This window comes from Grampus griseus (assembly GCF_964374135.1).
Source record: "Grampus griseus genome assembly, chromosome: 5".
In the NCBI taxonomy this organism is placed as follows: Eukaryota; Metazoa; Chordata; class Mammalia; order Artiodactyla; family Delphinidae; genus Grampus; species Grampus griseus.
The window spans coordinates 80,203,043-80,230,821 of NC_138998.1; positions in this window are offsets into that span (position 1 = coordinate 80,203,043).

The following is a 27,779-nucleotide window of genomic DNA, read 5'->3' on the forward strand; positions in this document are numbered from 1 at the left end:
GCAATGTCAGAGGTATTGATAAAATTCTCTTCTCTTGCTGTGTCTCTAGCTGTGTGCCTGAGATCAACCCCTTTTGCCAGTAACCTACTTGTCCAAGAGGAGATGGACCCTGCAGACTAAAGGCAGGAAAGCCACAGCCAGGTCACCAGAGTGACTTCTCTTTGGGAGCCTGGGCAAGAGAGAACCCCAGCAGTTGTGACTGTCGGCCCCTCAGTTGCTCCTGCACTATTCAAATGGAACTGCTCCCACTTTGGCAGGATGTGTGGCCTTCTTTTCTTGGAATGATGGGACTCTCCAGAGCCACCCCCTCACTGAAGATTCAATGAGAGTTTGTCCTAATTCTTACACTGCCCACTTGAGGAGAAGTCAGATGGGGGAGAGAGGTAAAATAAAGCAGATTACATGGTCACCCAGGAGACTGGGCTGGTGTATGTTGGCATATCCTAACCCTCTTCTCTGTCTCTCAAATGAATGCTTTTTTTTTTTTGCGAATTTCACCTTCCAATGCTAAATAGGTTAGAGGAGTTCCCCAGATGAGGAATAACCAGTCTGGAGCAGAAATAGGATGAGATGCAGAGGCCACCATTCCTCTCTGGAGAAGGCTTATCCCCTCCGCCACTCGGCCTCACAGGAGGGCATGACTTCTCCCTGCTCCACCCTCACCAAAGACTGCCCTCTGCACCGAATTCTGCCTTCTGCCTCTGTGTCTTCAATCCCAGTTAGGGCATCTCCTCAGGCACAGCCAGTCAAAGGGTATCGTATTTGATCATGTCAAATGTGCAAGTATTTATACATCTTTTCCATCTTGTCAAAATACTCCCTTGGATGTTGTGCTGTATCTTCACACTTGAAATTGGAAGCCTTTTACCTTATTTTGGTGTCTTAGTATCTAGCGTGACCCTAGGCAAGTCAGTGCTTAAACTCTTCATGGAGGATTCCAAATGAGTAAAACATGTAACTTTTTCAGATGGTTAAAAGGCCAGTTGAATCCCTTTATCTTAACCCCACATCACATGAGAATTCAGAGGAATAACTTTAAAGGTATTTTTAGAACACGTGATTCTCTTCATTCCCCTCCTAAGCTTAGGCTTAAGTTCCCAATTGATGTTATACTAATAAGAACCCACACAATACCCCATTCTGTTTGTCAGCCATTGTGTTCTGCCTACAAGAGGAACTTGCAACAAAACTCTGCCATCCACCTTGACAAGCTGTAATACTGCTCAGTTGGCAAGATATGACAAGGTTACTTCTAGAGGTAATGCTAAGTGGCAAGACACCCATTTACTTGGAAATGAGATCAAAAAAGAAGCTTGCTTCATTGTTATTAGACAATATTTAGAGATTGCAGTGTTCGCCCGAGCTATTTCTCAGGAATAGTTTACTCTAACCCTAACCCGATTCTTAAGGATGGCATGTTCACGCATAGCAGCCACAGAATAGAGGCCGTTGTCTTTTATTTCAATGACACGCAGCGGATTCCCTCCATCTAACACGTAGAACATTGCTTTTCTACTTCCTTCCTTTGACAGAAATGAATGCTGGCCAAAAGGGGAAACCAAAATGGCAAAATAAAAATATTTTTCAAGTAGAACAGTTTCAAAACTGGGCACGTGGGTGAGAAATGAAAAATGAATGCCATTCAAATATGTTCTGATCTAACACGTTAAAAATAACTTGCCGTTCTTTCCGTGGGAGGGGGGACGTGAGTTTTCTGGAATTCTGTACAGGAAAGGGAGTTGGTGCAGAGAAGTAACCTCTTTCCCCTTAAGGCCTTGGTGGATTAGTCCTGGTCCAAGCAGAGTGGTGATGTCACAGCCATCAAGAGAAGAGGAATGAGTAGGATGTGGGAAAGGAGGGGGCAGGGACTCATTTACAGTGTGGCCACCACTGAGCTGCCTAGCACACTGGTAAGCTCAAACCAAGGAACCAGTATTCACAACTGATAGATTTCAAGCCTCTGGCAGTTAAGGGAAAATAAGAGAAATGGAACAGAGGGAAGTTTCTCTCACCTTTATAATCTCCATAATGCAGACTATTTGTTGAAGGATTAGAAAAGTTGAAATTTAAGTTGCCCGTGGCCACTTAGGAACCCCTAACTTAGGAACCCCTAACTTAGGAACCCCTAACTTAGGAACCCCTAACTTAGGAACCATTTAACTCAGTTCCCTTAACTGTAAACTCTGACAACATAAGGGACAGTGATTGCAAGTCAAATTCATGTTTTGTTTGGTCCTTGTTTTATTTATTGGATTAAGTGCCAAGTTAAGAAGAGTTTAGGAGATTTGTATTTAGCTCTCCTTGACCAAATCAGTCACTGGGAACATCATTTCTGAATGGTCATGATATGCTTGGACCTGATGAAAATGTCCCTTTTAGGCTTAGACATGGACCATAGTCAACCTGTGCAGGTGTCTTCCACCAGCCACTTCATCAACTTAGGTTATTGCCTGCCCTTAGTAAGCATTTGGGTTTTAAATACTTCTTACCATTACCAGTATCACTTCCAGCTGTAGCAACTGTTATCCCTTGATACTGAGAATTCTTCCTCCTGTGTACTTATAATCCCATTAACAATTGTCCTTGTATATGGTCTGTTCAGTGTGTAAACTTGGGTACAGGAACAGTGGAGATTTAGTTTGCTTTGTGCAGCAGGCATCATAATACCTTGTGTACACGCTTTTCCATGATTTCAACAGATGTGTTTGTTTTCATCTTGTTTCTTTTTTAAAACATCACCTTCATCAGCTTTTTTAGCTACCCTGTCCACGATGCATTTACCATTGCCCCTCCCAGGCAGTTCCTCTGAAGCCTCGTGGGGTGAAGAGCTCTCAGAAATCACTATGAGCGTTTAACCTAAATGTACACAAGTGGTAGGATTTATTAAAATTTAAATTGACCAACTGATTTCATTTAGTTCTGCACCCTGATTTCATTTTAATCTATAGGCATATTTGCATGTGCTAATTTGCATGACCAACACACAGGTGCACATCAATGCATATTTTAAGTAATTTAGAATGTTAATTTTGTAGATATGATAATGCAATTTTAAGTTTAGAAAAATCATGACATGGAAGTATGGCAGCATTGGGAATCTGTAGTGTTCAGTTATACACTTACGCAATATAACCGAAATAACCAAAAATAACTTCTCAATTATACAGATATATTACTTGTATTACTTTTATTATTTAAACAATATACACTTTATATATTATTTTTGACATTATGATATTTCATTTATTCCTCCCTACAAATTCAAGGAAGATGATGTTTTCTAAAAATAGAGAGGGGATGGTTTCAATGAGTATGTCTCTAACTTTCTTTTTTGATGTCAGACTATGATACATATAAAACAGATAAAAGTAGAACTTCCCAAGTTGAAACACACTAAAGGGTTCTGAGCCCAGTTTGTTTGGTGTCCATTCACCACTCTCTTGCTCATCCCAGAAGCCCGAGGCACCTCAGTAGAGCTCCAGGGCTCTTCAAATATCCATTGTCTTTCTGTGTCTGACTGACTTCACTCAGTATGACAATCTCTAGGTCCATCCGTTTTGCTGCAAATGGCATTATTTTGTTCTTTATAAAAAAGAGTAATATTCCATTGTACATATGTACCACACTTCTTTATCCATTCCTCTGTCAATGTACATTTAGGCTGCTTCCATGTCCTGGCTATTGTAAACAGCTGCAATGAACGTTGGGGTGCATGTATCTTTTTGAATTATGGTTTTCTCCGGGTATATGCCCAGTAGTGGGATTGCTGGGTCATATGGTAGTTCTATTTTTAGTTTTTTAAGGAAACTCTATAGTTTTCTGCATAGTGGCTGTATCAATTTACATTCCCACCAACGGTGTAGGAGGGTTCCCTACACTGTTGGTAGGTTCACCACACCCTCTCCACCATTTATTGTTTGTAGATTTTTTGATGGTAAATCAGACACAGAAAGACAAATATCACATGATATCGCTTATACGTGGAATCTAAAAAAACGGTTTATTTACAAAACAGAAGTAGAGTCACAGATGTAGAAAACAAACTTATGGTTACCAGGGGGTTAGGGCTGGGGGAGGGGTAAATTTGGAGATTGGGACTGATGTATACACTACGTACATAAAATAGATAACTAACAAGAACCTGCTTATTAGTTATCTGTAGTATCCCTGTATAGTGCAGGGAACTCTACTCAATACTCTATAACGGCCTATGTGGGAAAAGGACCAAAAAAAAAAGAAAAGTAGATATATGTGTATGTATAACTGAGTCACTTTGCTGTACACCTGAAACTAACACAGCATTGTAAATCAACTATACTCCAATAAAAAATTTAAAAAATCTGTTTGAAGCCACTGGATAGTTTTCTGGGGTTATTTTAGACCAATATTCTGTAAATCTGCATGTCATTTGCATGTATCTTAGATTTCTTTTAGGATGTAATTTCATATCAACAAGTATCTTTAAAAATATTTTAGCCGGACTTTTTTTCTGACGACTAAACAAGAAGAGTGTTAAATTGTCATGAACGCATGAACACTTTTAAATGCTTGCTGCTAAAATGAACTTTGCCATTGGTCTTTAGGGTAAGTTTTTTTTTTCCTCCCTATCATTTTGTGGGGGGCAGGGGGTTAATGAAACACACAGATATGATAAATTATTCTGTATGTGCACATTTTCCAGCTTAAACACGAGTTTCTTCTTTAATTTTTTTAATTGTAAAAGTCACATAATATAAAACATACTATTTTAACCATATTTAACTGTACAGCTCAGTGGCACTAAGTACATTCACATTGTTTTGCAATTCTCACCATCATCCATCTCCCGACTTTTTCACTGAAACTTTGTCACCTTTAAACACTAGCTCCCCATTCCCCCTCCTTACCCCCCAGCCCCTGGCATCTATCAGTGTACTTTCTGACACTATGAATTTGACTATTCTAGGTACCTCGTATAACTGGAATCAAACAGTATTTGTCTGCACCTGATGTATATTGGATTGCATTTTTAAGGTTAACTTAAAATGTGTCCTGCAAACAGATCGTACCTTTTCTTTTCTTTCCCTGTGCTATACAACAGGCCCTCACCAGCCATCTGTTTCATACATAGTGACACTAGAGTTTCTGAAGACCAGCTTTCTGAATTTGATCTGAAAGACATTGCGTCTGACTTACCAGCTCTACCATTGCTTTTATACTGTCATAAAGACTTAATGATGTCCCATCAAGACATATGAACATTTCCCATGAGCTGGTATGATATATAACCTACGTAAATCCTTTAGCTTTTTATAATGTCTCTTCAGTAACTAGCCTTATATTGTAAAGCAAGTGAAGAGCCTGTTTGAGGGGTGCAAATGAGCCATATGAAGCCCATACATTGACTATGCAATAAAGCATGAAAAGACAAGGGGGAAAAAAAACCCTGAAGAAGCTTAAAGGAAGCACTTTCGGGGCATCCAAACGAAAAAGGATGACACGCCTTGTGCCCCTCTGAATGACTGTTACATTGTATACTAGCCCAGGAGCCCATGGCTTCTCTCTCCTGACTGAAGTATAGGCACCCAAGTCAGGGTGGTAGAGAGGATAGAAACCATGAAATTCACTGAAGCGCATATGTATGAATTGGAGCATCGATATTGGATGAAAAACATTCCAGTGCGCAATCTTGCTTCCCTCTTAAAAAATGGACATATTAATATTTTATTTCCTCCAAGCTGTGGATATCATGTTTTGTAGAGTTTCAGAATATCTGTTTTTTCCAGGTCTATTATCTCCCCAGCATTTTACAGTGAGGAGAGCCCTGGAGAGATAATCTTGTATGATTCCAGTGTTCAATAATCATGGGAGAATAGATGGAATGCATGCCTTTTATTTAAGTTCTTCCTAGCTCTGTCATCCTTTGTCCTCTTTTTCTCTCCACCAGCTTCTCCCTCTACTGTTTGTTGGTTCTAGAATTCAGTGAAAGGAAAGGATGGTTGCTTTGTAGAAAAATTTCCAGAGCTTTTAATAAAAGGAGGGGCTATTGGAGACAGCCTCACTGAGACCAGCCCTGTGGGCCTCTCAGTCTTCTTCCTGATCATCTGAACAACATGAAAAAAAGAATGACAAGATGGACAGTGCTGTGACAGAGAGGCATAGAGCAGAGTCACCGTGTCAGTCCCTGTGTTCTGTCACTTCTGTTCTCCTTTGCTGAAGAAGAATGACATAGTGATTGCCTATCATATATTGATCTAGTTTTGGAGATAACTGAAAATAAGCTTGAAGTAGTGATATTACTTCTTAGATAGCCACTCATTTCATATCTAGCAACTTAAATATCTTCTGTCAGTCAAACACAGAGCAAGAGGGATAAACTCCATAGGTTTCTCTTTCCTTTGTGATTGGTTAATGTGAGATTCCAATACCATTCTAAGTATATATATTGTACAAAATCATTTTCTCAGGTGATGTTTTTCAGCAGTCATTCCTGTCCTCAGTTTACTATTTCCTAGCTGTTTGGAGTTGGGATATGGACTAAGGTGGGTAGAGAAATGTGGAAGGATGGAGTTTCCATTGCAACCTTCGGTTCGGATGCCTGGCAGAGCAGTGATGGGCCCAGGCTACAGGGGGATGGGTAATCACTATCATACTTCGATCTTCATGGCAACTCCATCTCTCTCTGTGCCCAGTCACCTTCACTCTGCTGCCGCTTGAAACTAGGATGTGGGAGCACTGAAATGCTGTCTGCATGGTTTAGGGTCCTGGTGTGCCCCTGTATTTAGCTGGTATCCAGAAGAGATATAAGAGTACATGAGACATCTCCTCTGGAAAGTTAGTAAAAGGAGATTTGTCACGTTTTCCTTTGATTCATCCTACCCTTAAATTTTAAGTTCCATTGCTATCTAAATCCATAGATTGCAGCTGTAGTCAACATTTTAGCCATACTTTCCCCATATTCAAGGAATGTGACAGCTTGAATCTTAAGTGTATCTCAAATGGCTCAAGGTAAACAATTCCAATGCCCAGGGTGGGAGAGGAATTGAGTATCTTTATAGATCTGTCTAGTACTTTTCCACTTTCAGCATTCTTTTTCCTGCTTGGACAAACCTTCATCTTAACCACAGACTAACAAATTATTAAAAATCACACAGAACTGGTGAGTGTTTAGCCAAGTCAGGTGGGCCAATTTGTAGGCCCCACATATTTCCTAACTTAGTTACTCTTATTAACTTCACAAAGATGCATGGTTGTCCTTTTCATGACTCTGTCCTTGCAGTTAATTTAATTCACAAGGAATCCCAATCAGCACTTATGTAAGTAAATAAATTAATTACTTAATATGATTTCTCAGTAATAAATCTCACACCCTCCACATCTTGAGATCAATAAATATTTTTCTTGCATAATACCCTCATTTTCACAACTTGAGAATGCTACAGCTACCAGCAGAGTCCCCTTATGGGCTTAAGAACATTAGTCAGCATGACAGGCTTCATCCTGGCTGACAAAGGTTTCATCCTCTACTTTAATCCACCTATTTTTTTATGCTTTCTCTTTTTCTCCTCCTCATCTCTGCTAGTGAAACTGTGCTAATTGCCACTAAGAGAGCTTATCCAGGAGAGGGCCTTTTTGAGGTCCTGATAAAGTTATATCCCTGAAGAAGGATAAAAAGGAATTGCCTAGATAGGCAGCTGGCTGGCCCTATGTTAAGAGTAACTCCATTGACTCACCACTGACTTTCAAGCTTAATTATGTGAGTGTTTAATTTGTGAATAGATGTTTCAAAAGGAATGAATGAATATTATTTTTCCCTACTATCTTAAAAATGATAATTTATAGTTTTAAAAAAATTATATTTGCTTGAATAAAGGATTTTAGTTTAGTTTCCCCCCACCCCGCCAAAAAAATGTCATGTTGACTTCAGTAAGATCTTGGATGGAGAAGCTGACCTTGAGTCCAGTTTATGGCTTACATCATAGATGGTGTTTGAAGTCAAGCAATGCACATGCAGGTGGGAAGCAAACCCACAGTCAGGCAGGATGTAGATCAGTAGAGAAGCTGTCTTAAGGGTAGGAGAGTGCATGATAAGTCAGGAATTGTGGTAGGCATTTGATGTCACGTCGGTTCATAGGTAGGATATAATGGGTGGATTTAATACCAATAAAAACAACTGGTCAGTTGGTCAGCTTCAGGGAGAGAAGGAAAGGCAGAGGGGTTGGGGGCTGCTCACTCCAAGAGAAAGGCTAAGCAAAGGGCTCTTTCCCCTCTTATGTACCATAAGCTCCTTGGAAGTTTGTTAAAGCCAATGGACCCATTCCCAGAATAATGCTTTAATACATAAACAAAAAATATAGGAATTCAGACTTTGACTTCTGGGAAGATTAAGTAGATATGCTTTCTTCTTCTCACACTAAGTATTGGATTGGACAAAAAGTTTGTTTGGGTTTTTCTGTAACATCTGATGGAAAAACCCAAACAAACTTTTTGGCCAACTCAATACAACTGAATACTGGACATTGTATATAAAAGAGACATAAGAAGACTCAAGGATAGAGAGAAGAGGCGGACCAGTTAAGTACCTTGAGACTAAAGAATCAACATTGTGGTAAATTCTCTGGGGCATAAAACAAATCTCAAGAAATTCAGAAGAATTGAAAGCATACAAAGTGTGTTCATTGATCACAGTGGAATCAAATTAGAAAAAAGAAACGAGAAAAAAAGAAGAAATCAGTAACAGAAAGATCACATGAAAAACTCCAAACAATTGGAAGCTAAACAACACACTTAAATAATCCACAGGTCCAAAAGGAAATCCCAAGAGAATGTTTTTTTAAATGCATTAAACTGAAAGAAAATGAATATGTAACATCAAAAAATGTGAAACATGGCTAAGGTAAGTGATGAGAAGGAAATTTATAGCTCTTTAGAAAAGGGGAAAATCTCAAATCAATAATCTAATCTCTTACTTTAAGACCCTACGAAAAGCAGAGCAAAATAAACCTAAAACCAGTAAAAGGAAGGAAATAACAATAGAAATCAATGAAATTGAAAGCAGAAAAACAACAAAGAAAATTATAATACAAAAAGTTTGTTCTTTGATAAATATTTGTAAAACTGACCACTCTCTCCCCAAAGGTAAAAAGAAAGAAGAGCTTTGTGTGATTTTGTCTGTATAGCTTTGCTTTTGCCATTTGTCCTAGGGTTCTGACTGTCCATTTTGCTTTTTTTTTTTTTTTTTTAGTATAGTTTTAGTGCTTGTTATCATTGGTGGATTTCTTTTCTGGTTTGCTTGCTCTCTTCTTTCTTTCTATCTTTTTTTAAATTACTTTCTTACTTCTTTATTTTTAATAAATTTTTTCTATTTTAATAACTTTATTTAATTTTACTTATTCGTCCTTCCTTTCTTCCTTCCTTCCTTTCTTCCTTTTGTCCTTTCTTTTTCTCCTGAGCCAGATGGCCAATAGGATCTTGGTGCTCTGGCAGGGTATCAGGCCTGAACCTCTGAGGTGGGAGAGCCAAGTTCAGGGCATTGGTCCACCAGAGACCTCCTGGCCCCACTTAATATCAAACAGCAAAAGCTCTCCCAGAGAGCTTCATCTCAACGCTAAGACCAGCTCCACTCAAAGACAAGCAAGCTACAGTGCTGGACACCCTATGCCAAACAACTAGCAAGACAGGAACACAAACACATCCATTAGCAGAGAGGCTGCCTAAAATCATACTAAGTTCACAGACACCCCAAAACACACCACCAGGCATGGTCCTTTCCAAAAGAAAGAGAAGATCCAGCCTCATCCACCAGAACACAGGCACCAGTCCCATCCACCAGGAAGCCTATACAACCCACTGAACCAACCTTGACCACCGGGAGCAGACACCAAAAAACAACGGAAACTATGAACCTACAGCCTGCAAAATGGAGACCACAAACACAGCAAGTTAAGCAAAATGAGAAGACAAAGAAATATGCAGGAGATGAAGGAGCAAGGTAAAAATATTATTCTAAAATTTATGCCAAAAAGCAAAGGATCTAGAATAGTTAAAACAATCTTGAAACAGAAAAATAACATGGGATAAACCAGTCTACCTGTTTTTATGATTTATTATATAGCTACAGTAATCAAGACTGCATGGTATTGGCAGAGGGGTGGACTCATAGAACAATGGAATAGACTAGGTAACCCAGAAACATATGCACAAAAATATGCTCAAGAAAATAAAATCTCAGTCTAAACCTCACACCTTATATAGAAATTCACTCAAAATAATCATGAATTTAACTATAAAACATAAAATTATAAAACTTTTAGGGAAAAAAACTTAGGAAATCTTTAGAATTTTGGGCTAAGCAAATAATTTTCGTGCTTGACAAAGCACAGTCCAAAAAAGTAAAAATTGGTAAAAAGGACTTCATCAAAATTAAACTTTTTACTCTGCAAATGACCCTAGTAAGAAGATGAAGGGACATGATACAGATATGGAGGTTCCTCAAAAAGTTAAAAATAGACCTATCATGAGATCCAGCAATCCCACTTCTGAATACATATCCAAAAAACTGATATCAGGATCTCAGAGAGGTATCAACACTCCCATGTTTATTGCAGCATTAATCACAATAGCCAAGACATGGAAGCAAACTAAATGTCATCGATGGATGAGTAAATAAAGAAAATATGATACATACATACAATGGAATATTATTCAACCTAAAAAAAAAGGAAATCCTACTATTTGTTATAATATGGATATATTGGAAACTAAGTGAAATAAGGTAATATTAGAGGGACAAATACTACATAATTCCACTTAAGTGAGCAATCTAAAATAGAAGCACAGAGTAGAATGGTGGTTGCCAGGAAATGGGGAGGGGGCAAGCAGGGAGGTGTTAGTCAAAGGGCACAAAATTTTAGTTACGTGAGATGAATGAATCCTAGATCTAATGTACAACAAATTACCTATAGTTAATAATACTCTGTTGTATGTTTAAAAATTTGCTAAGAGGGTAGATCTTTTGTTAAGTGTTCTTGTCACAAAGCAACTAAATAAATAGGATGAGAGGAAACTTTTAGAGGTGATGGACATATTTATGGCATAGCTTGTGGTGATGGTTTGAAGTGTGTGTATACTTACCTCCAAACTCATCAAATTGTATACATTAAACAGGTACAGCTTTTTTTCAATCATACTTCAGTAAAGTGGTTTAAAAATAATTTAATAAAGTTAGTAATTCAAAATAAATCAATTATTTAAAAAATTATCAGAATATAAAAATTATGATATAAATTTGCTTTATTAATATACTAAATAACAAGATCTAGAAGTGAGTTAAATTAAAATGTATCTTTTAAACAGGGAAAAGTGTAAAATGCAAATTTGAAAATTTGCACCATCTAAGTAATGTAATATGAAAATATTTGTCATTCTGTTGAAGACAACACCAAAGGTACTTTTATTTATTTATTTTTATTGAAGTATAGTTGATTTACAGTGTTGTGCCCATCTCTGCTGTACAGCAAAGTGACTCAATTATACATATATATATATATATATACTTCTTTAATATTCTTTTCCATTTTGGTTTATCATAGGCTATTGAATATAGTTCCCTGTGATATACATTAGGACCTTGTTGTTTATCCATTCTAAATGTAGTAGTTTGCATCTACCAACCCCAAACTCCCTGTCCATCCCTCTCCCTCCCCCCTCCCTCTTGGCAATCACAAGTCTGTGCTCTATGTCTGTGAGTATGTTTCTGTTTTGTGGATAGGTTCATCTGTGCCATATTTTAGATTCCACATATAAGTGATATCATATGGTATTTGTCTTTGTTTGACTTACATAACCTAGTATGACAATCTCTAGTTACATCCATGTTGCTGCAAATAGCATTATTTTGTTCTTTATGCCGGAGTACTATTTCATTGTATATATGTACCACATCTTCTTTATCCACTCGTCTGTCGATGGACATTTAGGTTGTTTCCATGTTTTGGCTATTGTGAACAGTGCTGTTATAAACATAGGGGTGCATGTGTCTTTTTGAATTATAGTTTTGTCTGGGCATATCCCCAGGAGGGGGATTCCTGGATCATATGGTAATTCTATTTTTAGTTTTCTGAGGAACCTCCATACTGTTTTCCATAGTGACTGCACCAACTTACATTCCCACCAACAGTGTAGGAGCGTTCCTTTTTCTCCACCACGGGTACTTTTAATACTACCATAGTTTATTAGATATACTCATAATTGAAGGAAAGTTAAATTCAGTCAGCATTTACTGAAAACAATGATGTAATATGTTTTTCTTGTCCAAATTCACAGATCACTTGTTTAAAAAAAACCTTTGTGTGGAAGGAATATTCAGTAGGCTGTGAAATTATCTAGAAGAATTGTTGCTCCATGTAAGTTCTTGGGGGAGGGGGGTTCTAAAATTTTATTTTTTAATTTTTATCTTATATTGGAGTATCTTTGATTAACAATATTGTGTTAGCTTCAGGTGTACAGCAGAGTGATTTGTTATACATATACATGTATCGATTCTTAATATCTTTCTTCTGAGATCTACAATAATTCAGCCATCCCTGTTTCTCTTTAAAATTCTGGCTGGTAGAGGGTTCTGCTTTCTTTCACCAGATTTTATTTCCATGGATCTATTAAGTTAGCTCTTCCTTAATGGCCTCCTCTCTTCCCAAGACATCTGACACTACATCAGAAGTTAGGACACATTTTCTAGAATGATGGTGGATGGCCCATGTGTGACGTTATCATCTCCCAGGCAAGGGCAGAGGCCTGTTTCAGTTGGGGCTTCCTAGTGATGTAATTGTGTTAGTAGATCTAAAAGAAGAAAAGTTAGTGATATTGTGGCCACAGGAGAGTATTTTTGTTTTTTTAGTGTTGTTTTTGTTGTTGCTATTGCCGTTGTTATAATTAATGAGGGGAGACTTAAGCATATTTAAAAGACATTTGAAAATCTAGGTAAAAGAAGAGGTGGATTATACTTTCCTACTATAGAGGAAAAGTCAGTGGACTCAGAAGTCAGGAGGTGGGTTCAGATCCCAGCTCCTTCCCCACCAACATAAAGTCTGACTTTGGGGAAATTCACTAACCTCCCTGAGCCTCGTTTTTCTCACTGGTAAAATAAAGTGATTGAGAATTCTTTGGTCTCTCCAGTTCAAACTTTCTGTAATTCTAGTTTAAATTTTAGTGCTAAAAACACTGCAATAACATTAAAAAAATTTTTTTTATTCTGCCATATTACATACAGTTAAGATATATTTTTAATGCTTTTCTTTCTTTTAATTTATTTATTTTATTTATTTATTTTTGGCTGCATTGGATCTTCGTTGGTGTGCGCAGGCTTTCTCTAGTTGCGGAGAGCGGGGGCTACTCTTCGTTGCAATAACATATTTTTTTTAAGATTTTTTTATGTGGACCAATTTTAAAGTCTTTATTGAATTTGTTACAGCATTGCTTCTGTTTTATGTTTTGGTTTTTTGGCCCCAAGGCATGTGGGATCTCAGCTCCCCAACCAGGGATTGAACCTGCACCCCCAGCATTGGAAGGTGAAGTCTTAACCACTGGACTGCCAGAGAAGTCCCTGCAATAACATTTTTAATGCTTCACATCTGTAGCTACTTTTCATCCTTTTGAGCACATAAACATTATGTCAAAAACTCCAATTTTCTTTCAGGATTTGGAGCTGGCTAATTTCTCTTTTAACACTTCAAGACTTTGGACTGTCCCCTTTCTAAAAGGTGTGGCTCTACCTGTCACAGATTATACTGGTCTTCTGAGAAATAATAGCATCAATACCTTCTTTCAACACCATTATAATTGACTTATTTCCCCCCATTATTTTTGTCCTTCCCCGGTTATCAGCTGGTGTTTGATCTTTGCCTCTGGAACTTGCCTATAAAAAGAGTGAGTTGGGGCTTCCCTGGTGGCGCAGTGGTTGAGAGTCCGCCTGCCGATGCAGGGGACACGGGTTCGTGCCCCGGTCAGGGAAGATCCCACATGCCGCGGAGCGTCTGGTCCCTTGAGCCATGGCCGCTGAGCCTGCGCGTCCGAAGCCTGTGCTCCACAATGGGAGAGGCCACAACAGTGAGAGCCCCGCGTACCGCAAAAAAAAAAAAAAAAAAAAAAAAGTGAGTTGAAGATAACTTCCTTGCGTGTGCGCATGTGCACGTGTGCCTTTTAAGTTTTCTTATTGATCCAGGGAGTAGGATGTGACAGTGCTTGCATGTAGAGATACTTTAGCATGGTTAAAAGAAGCGTTTTGCAATTATACCAGGTGTATCTTTTAGTACACTATTTCCAAAGCATTTTCTAATTAGGTAAGGATTCAAACAGGAATTGTCAAGTCTCAGAAGCAGTAACAGATGGGAAAACCGTCTCACAGAACTTCAGAAGCCAGAGAGCAATGACTTCAGAAGTTATTGCTGCCACATACATTTTCAGCCGGATTAGCTATTTTGTCTCATTTTCAGTCTGTGTGTTTCACACTATGTGAGAGACTCTCCATTCTGAGGAAATTCAGAACAGTGGGAAACTCTCTTCTCAGTCAGAGCCTTGCCTGACCCAGGCCTCCTTGTTTGCTCTCCTATTTTATTAATGCAGCTGTGAGTACATTTCCAGCACTCTTCACCTGCCGCGGTGACGAGGGATCAGGTACCAGGTAGGGTAATCAATCTGGAGGGCTTTTAGCAGCGCATCCTGCCACTATTTGACAGCATGTCTCCGTCAAGGAGACTGTCTTCCTTAGATCGATAAATCCATCAGTTCTTTTTACATCTTATGAAACCCTCCTCACACCCTGTGTCACTCACGCTGCCCCACACACAAATAGAGAATCAGGGCTGAGGTCGGCCCAAACCTTCTGCATTCACCTTCTATACCATAATCACGTATCCTTCCCTGAAATCAATTTCTGGCACAGTGGTAATGGAACAAAGTCCAGTTCTTCATTCCTTTGAACTGCTGAGTAAATCTGTCTAAAGTGTTGGATGTTGTAGTGTGATTAAAACTAAATAAATCACATCTGTAATTCAAAGGAGACTATTTGCAAGGTTTATGATTAGAACTCTTTAACGGAGTCAGCGATGGTTTCACTAACGCATAGTAGATTCCCCGATTCTACACGAAGGAATCCTAGACTTTCAGAGGCTATCAAAGTTGGGAAGGGGCCAGAGACCACCCAAGGGATCTAAACCAGGTGTCTGCTGCTAGGCACTGAGAAGTTTCCAGCTACCTTGCTGGCGTTGTGTTGGATGAGGGATGGTAGTGGATCCTCTGTCACCCAGAGAAAGCCACTCGCATTTGTGTCATCTGTTGGGTTTGGATCAGAAATACCCCTTACATAATGGCTTCTACCGCTTTGGGGGGAAAAACGAAAAGCAATCATCTACATCATTTCTGGTGTCCTCGTAGTACAAATGTAGAATCTGAAACTCATCTATGTTGTGTATCTGAGTCAAGGTCACACAACTGGTAAATGGAAGAGCTGGAAGAGACCTCCACCCTGACATCTACCCGTACTAAATCCCTTCTAGAAAGTGACCTTGGCTGTTTGGAGTTTTCCTAAGCAGAAATGTTTTCCCTTTCAGAGCATACCAAGGGACGTTGAACGCAGCAATGCCCAACAGTCTCATGTACAGGGTAGGGTATGTTGGAGGAGGAAACTGGCTCTTGTTTGTTGTTACTCCATGCCCAATCGGTCCATTTCTTTGTTAGTGGAAGGAAGCTTGACCTAATGGTAAAGGCATGAGATTTGAAGCTAAACAAATATAGAAATAAAGCCTGCTGCACCCTCTAGCCCCCTACATAGAGCGTTACCAGGCAGAAAATCTTAATGGTTAGTGGAATCAGCTCAAGTGTCAGGCTGTTGAAACACAAATCTGACCCTACCCTTATCACGATGTAACCTTGGGCAAGTGACTTGAGCTGTGTGGAACTGTTTCTCCATCTGCCAGGAGGTGAAGACTAAAAGGACTCCTGTGCATAAAGATAGTAGAGAGCCATCCTGGTGGATGGCAGGCTCCCATCCCCTCATCCCTGTCACCTGTGAGGCCCGTTGTTTCCCAACACCTCCAATGTGGTGTCACGATGCCAGTTTAGAGTGGAAGCTTTAACATCAGCATCACCTTTCTTAAACCCCAAATCTCCAAATTTCAAATAAGAAAATGAAGAAAAACATGTAGACCCCCCCCATCTTCTTTTCAATAATTTGCAATTCATGTTGCCCTTTCTCATAGAGAAACATACAGCTTTCAAGGAAAGTAGCAAGAAATAGCCAGTGAAGGGAAGGACTACAGGTAGGTTGTGATTAGGCTACCAGTGCACGGTTCTGTCCTGGGTGCTGTTCTTTTTAATAGTGTGAGCATCTCAAAGAACTGAGGGCAACTCAGCATTATCGGAACCCAGAACTCATCATACACCATTCCCTTTAAAAAAGTGATAGAAGTATTACATGAAAAGTAGCATTTGTTTAAAATTTTATTTGAAACTAATTTGCTTTGGACTGTTTCCTTATACCTTTTGTAATAGGTCATGGTATGTCATGAAGATAACAGGAAAAGAGGGAGACAGACCATATAACTAGGCCTAAGAATCTGTCCTAGATTAAGGGATAATTTGTAGATTGCACATTTAAAGGGAAAAGGGAGAAGATAACATCTTATTCCTTTTATCTACAGGAGAAAGGAGTAATATCTGAACTGAAATCCAAGAGCAAGGCCCGGATGATTTGGGTGATAACTTGGGGATGATAAGGACTTTCCTACACAGGATACTATCCAACTTTAAGACCAGAAGGGATTTGGGAGGTCACCTGATTCCTCCCCTCGCTCCCTGCCCACCCTTCCTAGAGAGGAGACACCCATGCTACTTACGTATTAGAGGCAGAGTTGGAACAAACCCCGATTCCCCTGATTCTCGCCGAGGGCTCTTTTCAATATACTGTATTATCTCTCCAAGGAGACGTTTGTCCACATATCCATTAGGGTTATCCAAACCCACATTATGGTGACAGGCTGCTGAAATGAGCGTCTAAACTGATCATGATAGTTCATTTCATATGGGCCATAAAGTAGCAGTAACTGTCTTCAGCTTCTTGCTTGAGACGAGACCTATAATCTCAAGATAAATGGCTTTGACTGCTTTTACCAGCCTCCCGAACACACCCGTCTCCCTTGTTCCTCCACTGAGGAGCAGCATATGCTTAATTTTCAGACTAATGAAATGATTTCAAGGAGCTAAGTATACATGATGTATTTAGCAGATTGTTATTAAGTGGATCCTTACAATCCTGATGTTGTTAGATATCTGCCTGCTTGTGTTTCCATTTCCTAATTGCACAGCCTCTCTAAAAGACACATGGTCAACATGTTTGTCTCAGGTTCCATTGTATTCCCCCTTGAATACTGGAACCGCCAAACAAATTAGTTTATCAATCCTCCAAACACTTTTTAAAAAGTAAATGATATACAGGTGTATGTACCCAATGCTTCTATAGTTACAAGCAGGGAAACCACAGCAATATTTGGAGTCCTTAGGCAAATCTAATATAGGATCTAACGTGAGATACATGTGCATGGAACAGTTTTTCTCCAATTATTATTAAATGTAGGCTAACTTTATTTAGTTATAGTTTCTTCAGCAACTTTCATCTTCAGCCTAATTATTCTCTAGATCATTGTTTGGATAATTTTATATTTTTCCTATTCCTATGTAGTCTTGAAAAGTTCTGTGTTTCTTCAAATACTTTACTTTTCTATATCATGTTAAATGTATTTTTGACCTTTGACGTGAGTTTTGTGATAATATTATATATAACATGGTTTTCCTGTGTGTTATAAAAGTAAGTTGTGTTATAAGTACCCAGTTTTAAAGTTCTTGCAGAGGGCCAGGTGTTGTTTTTCACTTGTCTCTATCAAAACCCAGCACATGCATAGAATGCGTTATTTTTGGAGACATTCTACATGGAATACTTAAGACTAGTAGAACCTCTGCAGTTTTCAATTCTGAGTTCTGTGAGCTGTGTGTATATTCAAGGAAGAAATTTGGAACATGGTTCCTGCCTTCAAAGAATTGACAGTTGAGTGAAAAAGACAAGTGTGAGAAAAAAAATGAAGTTATTTTTAAAATATTACAAGATAATATATTAAAGACGCATGCTTACATGTGTAATACCTCTAGACCCTTCTGAAGAACATGAAGAAGTGTTTGTGAGAGTTGAAATGGGAAAATTTGGTAATGGGCCTTGAGCTGAGAGTTTCTAGGTGAGGAGGGTTGGTACAGAGGAGTAGACCGTACTGTAGTTCTCAAATATTCCCTGCTGATCTCTGGAGGAAGACTGTCCTTTGCTGGGCTATTAATATAGGACTTGGATATGTGACTTGCTCTGGTCAGTGAAATGGCTGTCGTTTACAAGAGGAAACTTTAAGGATCAGTGCATGCATTGATATGATGTCTTTTCTTTGTGCTACATAACTGGCAGTGGTTCAGATAAGTCTTCTCAGTGGAATAGAACCACAGCCAAACCATAATGGGCTCATAGCAAGAGAAGAAATCAGCCTTCGTTGCTGTAAGATCACGAGGTCATTGGTTACTGCAATACAAGTCTATCCTGCAATACAAGTCTATCCCAATCTAGTCTATCCTGAATGATGCAGACCGGTTGAAGCAGGCTTTCAAGGTAGAAGGGAAAATGAGAATTAAGCAGCTAGCGTTGCGTTCTCTGAGTGGAATCAGGAGTCCAGTCTAACTTTAGAGAGACTGTTTCTGCAAAAAATAATGATAAACAAAATGTAATTGCTAGAGTGGGACTAGAGATAGACTAACTTTGATCTTGAAATTGAGTTGAAGTTGCTTAAAGACCAAGAGTGTATCTTATTTTTTTCCCCTTTAGGTTCTCATTTCCTAAATATGGTAGCTATTTCTTGTTGAATTTATAGACTGAACTAAGTCGTCAATTTTGTTTGTAAAGGACCAAGAGAAGAAAAAGACAAAACCATGATCTCTAATTGTGTCCTAAGGAGAAGAGTGGTAACAGTTTGTAGAAGGGCAATCATAGGTAATAATGGCAAAATTTTATAAGCAAATATGCTAGAATTCCCATCTGGAAGACAGTTTTTACGTCTTATTATGATACTTTGACCATGGACTGTAAAATGTCTACTGGCAATAAATAAAATACTTCCACTTCTGCAAAGTGATTTATTCTATTATTAATGGAAAAAAATGGCAGATGTAAGTATAATACAAAGATTTGTTCTCTGTTACAGAATTTAAATATTATCAAGGATATTAAGAGATAATCCTAATCAAAGTATGATGTGTATTTGAATGACGGTGGCCATCTGGCCAATCTGTCAGTCTTCAGTGCCAAGCCTATTGCCTCTCAGCTGTCATCCCTACTTCCTGTGGTTTATGCTCACCTCTGCTAGTTGTAAGCATGGGTAGGAATCACTTGTTCCTCCTTCTTCCAGTCTTTTCAGATCTATAGTCCTTTGAACTTACACATGTGGTAAAAATCCTGGGTAATATTTGCATAACCCTAACTCTGTCTCCCTTCAATCCATCATTGAACTTAATAAACTCTGAAGGTCTAGTTCTGGCCTGCGTAAGTTCCGAGCACACACAAATATAATTTCCTTTATGTCCATAGCGACATTCCTTATGAAGATATTAGACCTAGGGTCTTATAATGTTACACTTAAATCAGCCTCTGCTTCATCCCACGCTGTGCCGTATTGGCTGTGTCGAAAGTAAAGTAATTGAATTCTGAATTCAGTTCAGTAGCCAATAGCTAAGTTACACTGAATTCCATAAGGCTCAGGAGGAAATGCCCTTCTAAGCTCACACACTGCTTCACCGCAGAGCCTGATATCAAACAGCGGAGCAGATTTCTTCTTGTGTGCACCTACGTGCTATTTCTGCTCCTGATTCCTTTCTTCCCTGTATCAGTTTTCCTTTCAAAAACAAGAGGAAAACAAATGCACTGAGTTCCTCAGAGAAGGGTCATTTCTTATTAATACTGCATGCTGTACAGGTACAGGACTCTCTGTGTACATTCAAGGACGGGGGTGAGGAATACAGAATAGGGTACAAACGGACGTTAAGCACCGAAAGAGAAATGCAAGCCACTGCTTTCAGCCTGCACCTGGAACATCTGCAAGATGACTGCTGAGTGTCCCAGTAAAAAGGTCACATGTCTGAGAGTGAAAACCCTGATGCTGGTCGACTGGATGGTGGAGAGAGATGCAGAAATCTTGGCTTGGAATTCTCCCTTTAGACTTGAGATATCATGTGGTTGTGTGCTTTCTCAGATTTCTGGCAGTCTGCCTTTTAATAGCAGCTATTCCGCTTCCTTTGCTTTTCTTTGTGCTGACCAGCTCCAAGGATGAAATGAGTACACTATTCAAGATATTCAGGGATGTGCATCTGGGACACCAAAAAGGCCTCCCAAGGCTGGGGTGGTGCCCATTAACCCCCCCTTGGGGTGTGTGCAGGGCTGAGAGGGAGGGCACCTAAGGAGCCCCACCTCCTCCCCTCCTGAACTCACATTCTGTCCCTCTCCTGCCTCTGTTCCAGCAGTAAAATCTTAGAGCCACGTGAAAGACTGAGGGGCTGTGATGAGAGAGAGAATTGGGAGAAATGTATTTCAGAGCTGTGCATCCCAGACTTGGTGTTGATCTCTCTGTGTTCTGCAGTCATGGATTTATTTGTTTATATGTATAGCCTCATGTGTAATGTCCAGTAGGAAAGGAAAACAAAAACCATACTCTTTAGTGGCCTTAATCCATTGCAAATACAGCAGGAGACCTAGAATTAGACAAACCTGTGTTATACTTCCTACATTACCTCTCAATAGTAACATGACCTGGGGTAAGTCGTCTCTGTTTGATAGCTTAGTTATTTATTACTTAAATAAAGTCTCATTGCAAAGAGTTATCGGCATGTTGTGCAGGTCATACATGTTGCATGGGTACAGTTCATAAAGGTGGGACTTTGTACATATATGGGGAGAGTGTGGTATAAACTGTCTTTTAGCACTAAATGGGAACCTTAGGACTCTGTTGGTTGGAATGTAAATTGATACAGCCACTGTGGAAAACAGTATGAAGTTTTCTCAGAAAACTAAAAATAGAACTACCATGTGATCAAACAATCCCATTCCTGGGTATATATCTAAAGAATATTTTGAAAAGATATGTGCCCTTAATGTTCATAGCAGTACGTGTCCATCAACAGATGAATGGATAAAGAAGATGTGATACACACACACACACACACACACACACACACACACACAGGAATATTACTTAGCCATAAAAAATAATGAAACTTTTCCATTTGCAACAATATGGGTGAACCTGGAAGTTATTATGCTTAGTGAAATAAGTCAGAAAAAGATGATATTCCATGTTATCACTCATATGTAGAATTTTAAAAAAATAAACAAATGAATATAACAAAAAAAAGAAAAATAGAAGAAAAATGCAGGCAGTTGCACCAGGGACATAGCAGACTGATGGGATATTCATGTGAAACGATTTGAAAGTGACTCTTTGCTGTTGGACACATGGTAGCTGCTCAAAAATACTATTTTTTTTCCTTTCTTTTTCTTTGCTTTTTTTTTTTCTAATCTCCCCCTACAACCTTTTTACTTCCTAAAAGCCACTTTGTTTAATCAACATTTTCCTTTCATTCACCCTAAGGAAAATATAGGACAGTTCACAGTATGATATTTTTAACCAAGCAGTATTTCCTTTTTATAGTAAAAACTTCCTCCTTTAAAGAGACCAGTGATGACTTTCACTTTAATTTTATCTATCACCAAGCATGATCTTGAAAACCCAACATGAAGCTAAGAACATGCTGTAAATACGTAAAAGAAAGGATTTTATTAAGATCATGACAAGTGAGTAGGTGGAGGAAGGGGAGATGATGATAATAAAACTTAGTAGATAACTCAGGTTTTTAAAAAATCTTTCTCCTCTAGGAAGGGGAAATGACAGTATTTAATATCAGTATTTTAAAGATTATCTAGTGAGCATTTCCTAAGTTTCTGCACGGTTGAGAGGCAGTATGATATAGACAAGCAGCTTTCAAGCGTGGTCTCCAGGCTGGCAGCATCAGCATCACCTGGGAACGTGGAAAGTCTCTGACGTCACCCCAGATCAACTGAATCAGAAACTCTGGGTGTAAGGCCCAGAAATCCGTGTTTTAACAAGCTCTCCATGTTTTTCTGATGCAACCTAAAATTTGAGAATCTCTGATATAGAAAAATACGGGTTTGCCCCGACTTGTCTTAGTTGAGTCATTTCAAGGGTCTCTTTCCCCACTGGAAAAATAAGAAGTTTGGACTAGATATTCAAGTCATTGTCATGTCAGCACTCTGTGATTCTCTGTAGTATGTGAATGATTCGTGGGCAGTGAAGAGATTCCTCTGGGCTCTGGAATGGTTCTTTGAACCTGAAGATCCACTCCTAGAAAATGTCTGGAATCTGAAAAGTCATTATAGATGACGATAATCTATAGATGTTAATAGCACCTATGAAGATTCAAGTCCTTCCCACTAACTGTATGCCTGACCCCAAAAGATGGCTTCCAAATAAAAACCAGTTCAATTACAAATGAATTAGGAACTTCCTCTTTGCTTACAAGCAAGGGCGGCATGCATGCGTGCTTTTATCTACCAGGAGTGCTAAAGAAAGATCAGACAGGGACTTGATCCAAACTCATCACTGTGAGTCAAAAGTCTCTTTCAGTTCCTCCAGGGAAGCTCTTTCAATGACCTCTGGAGAACTGATGACAGAAGTACAACTCTACACTTCCTGGGGTTTATGGAAAGTTTGTATGGCTGTGACTCAGGAGCTTTGGTTCCTGCATTTTGCCCTCTTCTCAGGAGAAAGAATATTTTTTGTGAGTAGGTTGGGTTGGAAGGAGGAGTGATGTAGTTATAATAACAGTTAAGTTTAGAGGAGAAAGAAGAGAAGGGGAAGAAAGGCAGACGAGAACAGCCAGAAAGCTGGATGGTTAAAGGTGGGTGGAACCACAGGATAGGACCTAACTTGAGAATAAAAAGAGTCAAGGAGAGGGGTGTCAGGGGCTCACAGCCTTGCCCACATATGAGTTCCCACGTCAGCAGGGCACTGGTCACTGAGCTCACTGTCACGTTCGCAGAGCATAACTGTTCAGCTAAAATGAAATGCTTGCCTTCTCTTGTTTGCTTTTGTTTCCTTTATTTGAAAGACCTCTGGCTTAAAGAAATTTGGTGTAAAAACAGAGCCATACTCTTTTTCTTAAATTAATTTTTATTAGAGTATAGTTGATTTACAATGTTGTATTAGTTTCAGGCGTACAGCAAAATGAATCAATTTTATATATATATATATATATATATATATATATATATATATATATATATATATCCACTCTTTTTTTAGAGTCTTTTCCCATGTAGGTCATTACAGAGTATTGACTAGAGTTCCCTGTGCTATACAGTAGGTTCTTATTCATTATCTATTTTGTATACAGTAGTGTGTATATGTCAATCCCAATCTCCCAATTTATCTCTCCTCCCTTTTCCCGCTTGGTCACCGTAAGTTTTTTTTCTACATCTGTGACTCTATTTCTGTTTTGTAAATAGGTTTATTTATTTTTTTTTTTTTTTGCGGTATGCGGGCCTCTCACTGCTATGGCCTCTCCCGTTGCGGAGCACAGGCTCCGGACGCGCAGGCTCAGCGGCCATGGCTCACGGGCCCAGCCGCTCCACGGCACGTGGGATCTTCCTGGACTGGGGCACAAACCCGTGTCCCCTGCATCGGCAGGCGGACCCTCAACCACTGCACCACCAGGGAAGCCCTAAATAGGTTCATTTGTACCATTTTTTTAGATTCCACATATGTGATATCGTATGACATTTGTTTCTGTGTCTGATGACTTCACTCACTATGACAATCTCTAAGTCCATCCATGTCGCTGCAAATGGCATTATTTCATTCTTTTTTATGGCTGAGTAATATTCCATTGTATATATGTACCACATCTTCTTTATCCATTCCTCCATCGATTTACATTTAGGTTGCTTCCATGTCCTGGCTGTTGTAAATAGTGCTGCAATGAACATTGGGGTACAAGTATCTTTTCGAATTATGGTTTTCTCCAGATATATACCCAGGAGTGGGGTTGCTGGATCATAAACTTAAAAAGAATATGGTAATATGTCTGCCTTGGGTTTGATCCTCTCATCAAGTTGATGATGATGTTGAGGAGGGCGGAGAGGAGGGTGATGATGATGTATCAATATATGGTGGTGATCGAGATGTTAATAGCACCTATTTAGGACTCCAACTATCTGCCAGGCCTTGTGCCAACAGTCCTGTGAAGTGGGTAATATTTACTTTCATCCTCAGATACATAAACTAAGGGCCAAGGAAGTGAAGGCACTGGCCAGTGCCACACCGTGCTAGTGTTTGGCCAGAAACTGCCACAGCCAGGTTTCAAAGCCCAGTGTTGGCTCCACGGCTGAAGATCTGGCTGCTATAGCAGGCTGCTTCCCTTAAACTAAAGGTACTTCCTGGATTAAAGTGCTATAGTTTACACTCACTTGTGTTGTTTTGGTTACAGTAGAACATGGGAATAAAAGGAGGCATAACAAGCACATGGGTTTTAGCTGAATGAATTGAACAGAAGTGCAGTAGTGCCATTAAGTAACATTTTTAGAAACTTTATTTCAATGAAAGAGCTCCTTAATTGAGGCAAATTCAAATCAGCACAGTCATTGCTGATACAGTGCTTTAACTATATTAGTCTTTTACATGTAATTATTGTTTTTAGGGCCTTTGCCTATCTTTTGCTAAACAGATATTATTCAAGGCATCTGATCCCACGTGAAGGATGTTTATAGCCTCTACCATCGTGGCTTTTCCCCTGCAATTCATCCTACCCACCAGGGGCTAAAGTAATCACTCCTGAACATACAGTTTAACTAACTCAATTTTGCAAATGCTGAGCATTTATTATGTACAGGAGACTGGGTGTACTTTTGTGACTTCTTAGTCTGCCTATGTTCAGAGATGGCATGAATTTCCTCTGGTGTAAAAAGTAAACTCCTCTGCTTGGCTATCAAAACTGCCCCCCACCTTGGGCTTCCCTGGTGGCGCAGTGGTTGAGAGTCCGCCTGCCGATGCAGGGTACACGGGTTCGTGCCCCGGTGCGGGAAGATTCCACATGCCGCGGAGCGGCTGTCCCCGTGAGCCATGGCCACTGAGCCTGCGCGTCCGGAGCCTGTTGCTCCGCAACGGGAGAGGCCACAACAGTGAGAGGCCCGCGTACCGCAAAAAAACCCAAACAAACAAACAAACAAAAAAAACTGCCCCCCTCCCCACTCACTTTCCATCGAATCTGATTTTCTACAATCCCTGGCGTGTATCCTTCATTCTAGTGACACAGGATTTTTTCTCTGCATATTCAAGATGACATGTGTCTATAGTTTTATGCTCTTTTTGCCTAAAAATCATCACCACATTCCAAAGTGGGGGCATACTTCTCTCCTCTAATTCTGCTTGGATTTTTAGACATGGTTCCTGTCCCACTTCTTCCATGAGTTTTGGAGACCATATCTTGTCTAAATTCACATCACACTACTTATACTAACTACTACCCTTTGTTATTACTTCATGATTTTAGGGTCAGTGTTATTTCCAAAGTGAGCTGTTAAGCTGTTTGAAGAGAGTCTCTATATTTCTTATAATGGAGCTTCCCAATCTTTAATGTGTGTATAAACCACCTTAGAAGTGTAGATTCTCATTCAGTAGGTCTGGGTTGGAGCCTGAAATTACACATTTTAAAGAGCTCCCAGGTGATACTAGGGCTGCTTGCCCACAAACCACACTTTGACTCTCAGGACACTACTTTGTATCCTTGACACAGCAAACACAAAATGCTTTGAGAATAGTAGGTGCTCAATAAATGTTTATCGATTAAAAACAAGTGAGGGGTTTCATCTAAAAAAATCTAATTATCAGTACATGAAAGCTAGTATTTTGAGTTCCTATTATGGTAATTAATTATAGAGAGCTCCATGAAGTTTGCTTCTTAGAGTAAATTTGGTCCCATTTGTCAAAAAATGGCAAAGTGACACTGAGTTGAAACATAGTGAATCAATCTTGTGTTTCCTCTTCCCTCCTGAAGATAGCAAGAAGACACTTAAAGGCTCACCTTTGGGAAAAGCTTGTGACAAACTCTAAGCAACTCACCATATTGAAATCACCCAAGTGAGGATGGATGAGGGAAGTCTTACCTTCTTCCTTCTGCTCCTTAGCATATCCTTTGGTGTCACTGCTCTTCTGCTGGTCATTTCCTGCTGCTTGCCGTGTGCTCCCTGGCACTGTTTTCAGCCCTCAGTTGTCATTCTATAAAAGGATGCGACATTTCCTCTCTCATCTTTCCACTTGCAGTTTCTATGAAACATTGTTTACAAAGATCACAGCAACAGTACAGTGTTTGATGTAAAACTTGAACCCACTATGTGTATAGGGGGCTAATAGCTAGGGAGCAATAAGTCTTTTTTTCCTTTTTACCCCCTCAAAGCAAAAAAGAATGCTTCAGATCAGTGCTATTCTTTCATGATTTCTGCTATATTCACTTGCTTTACTGTAAGATTAAAATTTTCTTTAAAGACTGTCTTTTACTTAATGTATTTTTAGTAAACATTTTATTACCACCATGAATAGAAAAACCAGCATGATGTGCCATAAATAAAAGGAAAACGTTAAAAATAATCATTCAATGGAAACAAATGTTACTGAACTTTAGCTGGATACAGTTCCCCCTCAAAAGACTCAGAGCGCAAGCCTGAGTTATTTGTTAAAATGGGAGATTGGCAAGCGGCAGTGGTATTAAATACATAAGGTACCAAAAGAGACCTTCTCCTTGACTTGATCAAAGAATTGCGAGAGAATATGGTACCCATTATAAGATACAAAACATGCAGGGCTGTGATGCTATACCATCTCCAGTTATCTCTTTTACACATATCACATGTTAGGAAACATACTTCTAGATCACAAGGGTTGAGTCATCTGTGGGGAACGTTGACATCACAAGAATAGAAAAAGTGTTCTTGCTTAAGCTTGATATTGACCATTTAAATCCAGAATATGCTTTAAGCCATTGTCTGTCTTGCAGACAAGCACAGGAAATGGTCTGGATGTGTTTTCTTTTTTTTTCTTTTTTTCTTTTTTTTTGCCTCAGAATTATAAGCATCATGATGAAAATTTTAATATAAAGTAGAATTAACAGTGAATATATTTATTCCGAATGTCGGATCTAGAAAAAAGCTCTTCTGGTCAACTCAGGGTAAGCCAGGCTCGTAGCTTACCTGGCCCAATAAGGCAATAGGTGCAACTATACTCTATAATTTGATGCAAAACATGCATTAAAAGTAACACAGTCTAAGTACTACTGTAACATAGAAAGGTGACCCACTTCAGTTGCTTTGGGGAATACAATTCAGTCGAAGTGAATAAAGGAGAAAGAATAGAAAACTAGTTCTGTAATAAGTTTTGTTTTGAAATCAGAGTGATAAACTAATACTTTCCACAGGGAAAGGAAATCAGAGGAAAGGGAATGAATGGGATTCCAGGCTTCCTTTCCTCATCTTCTTGAGGATGATTTCTGTATTCCATCATTGCCCACTGGAGGTAGTTAGGTTTAGATGTAGGTGTAATTATAGATGTGCATTTAAATACATAGATATAAATATATGGATATATATCTATAGATACAGGTAT